General features: G+C 43.8%; 1 protein-coding gene across 1 annotated transcript in view; it reads right to left on the bottom strand.

The window, feature by feature from the left end:
- ano2b (anoctamin 2b) overlaps window positions 1–6,229 on the bottom strand; it is an 84,127-nt gene that overhangs the window by 51,406 nt on the left and 26,492 nt on the right. The window lies entirely within an intron of this gene.

Genomic DNA, 6,229 nt, shown 5'->3' with positions numbered 1-6,229 from the left:
CATAAGAACAGATCTCGGTGTTAAACAAATCTAAATATTCAGAATTGATCACAACTTTTTCTGACATTTAAAAAAAAAATGCCGATCTACAAGCTCACAATACATCCAGCGCATCACATTGTGAGCTTGTAAATGCTATTTTTGAATAGCTGAAATATAAAATAGGGTAGTGGTTAAACAGATTTTTAAGCTATTTTGCTGGGGAGCCCCTGGAACCGCCTCAAGGACCCCTGGGGGACCCCACTTTGAGAACCACTGCCTTAACGATGTCACCAGTCAGACACAAAGGCACGAAGGATGGACAGTTGGAAGGAAGGACTCCCCTTTGAATGTATATATTTTTCCCGGCACAAAACATTTTCCGATGGGGGTCCGCGGCCAAATGTATATCATTTTAGGGGTCCTTGGCATGAAAAACGTTGAAAACCACTGTCCTAGACTATTCTCCCTCCTGGCTCCCAAGCCGTGGAATGACCTCCCTCAGTCACGACTGCACACTCACTCGCCATTTTCTGCCGCCTTCTGAAGACTCTACCTCATCCCCTAGGATTTCTCATTCCTTAATTGTATCACTTCTTGTGGCCTACTTTTTTTGTATAGATGCTAGTTCTATGCAGACATTTGTTAGTTACTTGTACTTGCAATTTCCTTGAAATTTGCACGCATATTTCCACTATGCCGAGGACGAATTGCCACTTGAAAAAAATCAAATCAGCCTCATGGTGGCACTATAACAAGCCGATTCGTGTTTTTACTATAACTGCACCGATCTGTGTAAAACTTTGTAAGCGCACTCCCTAGAGGTCAAGGAAAAACCTTTGCCCTGCATTTTTCACATCTGCCTTTTATAGCGCCACCAGGAGGCCCGACAAATGTAAAACATCTTTTTTTATATTACTCCTTCCGATTTTATCCAAATTTCACGCAAATCGGTACAGATGATTTCTATAGTCATGTGATCAAGACGGATGTGTTTGATTTTTCTTATTACATCCTGATTTGACATCTAAAGTTTGCAGTAGTGGCTTGTTTTGAACAAATTGCCGCAAATCATGAACGCAGCGTCCGATTGCGGTCAAACTTTGCACACACATTCACACCATGTTGAGGAGAAAATGCCACGCTTTTAACATTGGCCGTTATAGCGCCACCAGCAGGTCTAATTTAGCAAAACAAATTTTTTGAACAAAATGCCTCAAATCATGTATGCAGTGTACGATTGCCGTGCAAGGCCTAAGAAGAAATGGCACCCTTTTCACATTGGCCTATTATAGCGCCACCAGAAGGCCACAATAACCTACCTGACCTGGCGGAGACCTGTGCCCCGAGGAGCACTTTTTCTAGTTCACATATGCTATGCATGTTATTTAGATAACATGTTGTTTAGACCAGTGGTTCTCAACCAGTGGTCCAGGGACCACCAGTGGTCCTTGAGGGGGTTCCAGGTGGTCCCCAGCCAAATGATGGACAAATGATGGACGACAAAATCGTATCCAACGATGACAAAATATTGGGTCTGAGAGGCTAAATCTCATCAAATGGTGGTCCGCGTGGCTCAAATGCAGAATAAATAATGGACCCCTGATATGAAAAGGGTTGAAAACCACTGGTTTAGAGAGATGCTTGATGTGTACCTGGTTGTGTCCTAGTTACTTTGCTGTATTTGTTTTCTTTGCACTCTATTTACTTGGCTATTTACCCTGTCAATTGCTGACTAGAGTTCACGCCATTTACTCTGATCTTGCACTTTGTAAGTCGCTCTGCTAAATGTCTAAATTGTAAGTTGTAATAAAAAATGTATCATCTTATGATCTTCCTCTCTGTAAGATGCAGATCTGTGTTGTTGAGAGAAGCACGCGGCATGTACCACAATGTGTTTTACACTACATTCCACAGGGGACACACAAGACGCCAGTGATGCACAAGCTGCCATATGGACAGCCAGGGGCCGAGTATGCCTTTCCAGCTTATGGATACGAGCTTCTAAAATCATACAACCAGCCATCTAAATAAGTATATAAGTACAATAAGTACATATGCACATATATACCATATAGCGGTTGTATGCCGCCAACCGATTGCTGTGTGTGTGTGTGTGTGTGACTGTGTGTGTGTGTGTGTGTGTGTGTGTGTGTGTGTGTGTGTGTGTGTGTGTGTGTGTGTGTGTGTGTGTGTGTGTGTGTGTGTGTGTGTGTGTGTATATACAAGGTATCTATCTGTACAAAGGGTTATGCCGTATTGCATTTATTTCTCTAATGTTGCTATTGCTTAACTTCAAAATTGTTAGTAACACGTTTTGCGCGGGAACCCCAATTTGTAACCATACCAGGATTTAGAAGGCGTTTTTAGAATCGGCCTCAGGTCTAAATGGGTTCAGATACAAACCCATAAGGGGGGTCACAGTGTAGTTTGTCTAAACATTACCTGGAATAAACAATTACCTGACCAGAAGAAAGAGAAGCAGCCAGTAGGATGGGACAGAGAAACAAGGACAGACAGGCAGCAGTCTGCAGTGGAAAGAGGAGAGGAGAGGAGAGGAGAGGAGAGGAGAGGAGAGGAGAGGAGAGGAGAGGAGAGGAGAGGAGAGGAGAGGAATTACCGGTGGAACTGCAGCCATGGTAGACAGCAGCTTCTGTCTCCATCTGTCCTTCCCCGTCTCTGTCCCGTCCTCCTCGCGCTTCTCTGGCTGCAACACAGAGTACAGGTCACAGACAGACCCACACGCACACACTCACACACACACAAACTTCTGAAAGCACACACATAACGACATGTTCATTTAACCCATTCAATCCAGGCACGATTTCTTTGGCTATTGAAAAATAGCAGATCTAAAAGCTCATAGCGCGGTACCAAATTCTTAAAAATGTGTGCACATCTTTGAATATACATACATTTTTAAAAACATTTGTAACTCTAATCTTTGCTTCTGGTGGGGAGGGGTGCCTGGAACAAAACATTTTGAGATGGATGTCCGTGGCAATACATATCTAAAAATGTTTTCTAAATCCTAACAGTATGTTGCTATATCAGTGGTGCTCCAACTTCTCCATGTCAAGGACCCCCAAAATTATATGTATTTGGCCGCGGACCCCAATCTCAAAATAAGTTGTTCCAGGGACCCCCAGAAGCTATAAAGGCCCTATTTTAACATGACATATGGTCTTTACTTGCACCTTGGGGATGTGTCCACGGCAATTTTACTATCTACGCTTTAGATAGTAAAATTGCCGTGGAGTAAATAGTCAAGTAAATAGAGTGCAAAGAACCAATTAACTACCTCAAAATAACTATGACACCAGGTAAACATCAAGCATCTGTCTAAACCAAAAAGTAACTAACAAATATCTGCATAGAACTAGCATCTATCCAAAAAAATAGGCCACAAGAAGTGATACAAGGAATGAGGAATCCTAGGGGATGAGGTAGTCAGAAGAGGTGAGTCTTCAGAAGGCAGCTGAACATGGGGAGTGAGTGTGCAGTTGTAACTGAGGGAGGTCATTCCACAGCTTGGGAGCCAGGAGGGAGAAGAGTCTAGGACACTTGGATCGTTTGCAAGGGTGTTAATCAGCATAATACATTAGTTAGATTTCCAGGGGAGTCCTTGTCTTTCTTCCAACTTTCCATCCTTCGTGCCTTTGTGTCTGACTGGTGACTGCCTGTAGATTCTACAGGGGCGCATTGTAGATTCTACAGGGGCGCATTATGTGGCCACAATGTGTCAGTGCCTGGCGTAACAAGCCCTGAATTAGTCATGGGTGTGTTTTGGGCGTTACATTAGTAAAACCAATCAGCGTATCAGCTATCATCACCTTTATGAACCAAAACGCACAGAGCGCTTTTCTAACGACGGCACATGCTGCTGATGCATCCACTCAAAGCACATGAGCTTAAAATCCACACGAGCAGCATTAATAACGTGATATAATGATGTCAGGAGACGCACAAAAAGCTCTCTACACATATCACATGGAAACGAGAGGTGTCCAAAACGCAGTATCAGTGTTGCTGTAGCCTAACATCTCATCCACACTGACAGCGAGCGAGCGATCTGACGACGATATCACGCAAAAAACTGTCCTGGAATGGAGTGTCGGACATGGCATTGCAACAATGTCTGAACCAATCAAATGAACTATTAAATTAATAAATATGAATAAATAATAAATATTCATTCAATAGAATACATAATAAGAGAGTGGAATGGCGGAAATGAAGCTACGGCACGGCGTACGCACACAAAACACATGCACGTGTACGCAAGCACCAGTGTTGATTTTGACAGCAAATTTTTATTTCGTTTCGGTCATAGTCTTTGGAATAAAATTCCATTTAGTTTTAGTCATATTTTAGTCATCTGAAATGTTTTAGTTTTTTTCTAGTTATAGTCGACTAAATCTACAGTTGATTTAGTCGACTAAAGGGTATTTTGGCAGGCCTTGATGGAGTCGTAATGCCTGATTTTACACCTGGTTGCATGCTGAAAATAGCCGTGACGCGTTGTGAGCTTGTAGATCTGCTATTTTCAGAGCACAACACCCGAGCGCAACCAAACATAAAATGACTTGTCTTTTAGTTCTACTGGATCTCTTCTCCACTCGGCCCACACTAACATTTTAGTCTAGTTTGTATTTGTTGACGAAATTGTCAATAATATTTAGTCTTAGTTTTAGTCGTCGTAGCTTAGTTTTTATTTCGTTTTCATTTAGTTTTCGTCAGTGAAAAAAGGTAGTCGACGAACAGTCGTCGACAAAATCAACACTGGCAAGCACACACATAATACGCATGCATGCACAAAATATGAGTCTTCAACCAGGAAAATCATTACAGTTCATTCTACAATCTACATGTGCAGGTTTGGCCTGAGGGTCGCGCTAGAGGTGAGGTCATGGGACACAGCCATGGCTGAAAAGGGCACTTCTCACTTTTAATCTCTCTTTATGATGATCTGATACACTGATACACTCTATAGCTCCAATCAACCCCGATCTCCAGATGGCCTATAAGGCTACACAAAAGTGCAGTGTTTTGATTTCCGTATCATTGTGTGATCACATTACTGCACTACTATGCAGTAATCCTGTCACATGTAATGGGTTAGTCTCAGACACTGGCTATGGCAATGGCATAGGCCCATCTGTTGCGGTGGCAAATATAGGCCAAAGTGGCGCTTTGTGTGTGATTGACCTAATTTCCACCTCTATCTAGATCATTAGATTATGTGTTGTAATGTTTCATGTGGCACACTACCATCAGAGCCAGGACTGATTCCTGTCCCATAAACCATGGTCACAATATTATTCACATCCAACGGGGAAATCCAGAGAATGATGGGACACAGCCTGAAGGTGAAACTCATCCACTTGCTCAATTCTGTATCCCTCCAACCCACCCCCCTTCTCCTCCAAAGTCCCAGAATAATGACCTCCCTTCTACTACTAAAATGAAACCAAGTCCGGTGGGGCTGGACTCAGTCAAACTTCAGTCTGTGACTGAGGTTCGACTTCACCCACCACTGCATCACCCACGGCAACAAACACTTTCACCCTGACACACCTTTTATGCTCCCATTTTCTCAGTCTGGGCCATGAGGCCATGACAACAACTACAGATCCCATAGCCTGCCGGGACCACGACTGCTACTACAGATACCATCTGTAGTATGTAATGTAATATGTAATCCTGGACAGTGGACACTACCTTCCCTCTGCCAGCCTAGGGAGGCCAGGGCCGAGCTCATGCCTCCTTCAATGTATGAGAGCCAACTGACCTTCTTGTCACCTGACAGGGGAGAGTTTCCCTGGTTGGACGTAGCGCGTAGAAGGAACACGTTATTCCAACCAGTTCCTTTCCCCTCCATCAGGCGCCCCGGCTGGCCAGGGGGAGGCAGTATAGTGACCAGGATTACTGCATGTTTTTGTGAGGGTACCTACCCTAGGAGACACGGGGAGAACATGCAAACTCCACACAGAGAGGCCCTTTCGCCAACCCCACCTAGGGTATGGGCACTGATGACGTGGAGGAGAGAACACGCCACCAGCGCCCACAGCTTCCTCACTTTCTACATATGCCAATGGCCATGTGCAATTTTGGACTGGTCAACCCACTGAGGAGAAAAAAGGATGAGGACGGACTCATAGTTTTGTTCATTTAATAGTAGGATAGGATGTCAACATCCAAAACTAGTGAATAATGTCTGTTTTAGTTGGTTGTGAACTGTGTTGCACGC

This window comes from Gymnoscopelus microlampas (assembly GCF_963454915.1).
Source record: "Gymnoscopelus microlampas genome assembly, chromosome: 23".
Classification (NCBI taxonomy): Eukaryota; Metazoa; Chordata; class Actinopteri; order Myctophiformes; family Myctophidae; genus Gymnoscopelus; species Gymnoscopelus microlampas.
This window is presented reverse-complemented; position numbering and strand designations above follow the sequence as displayed.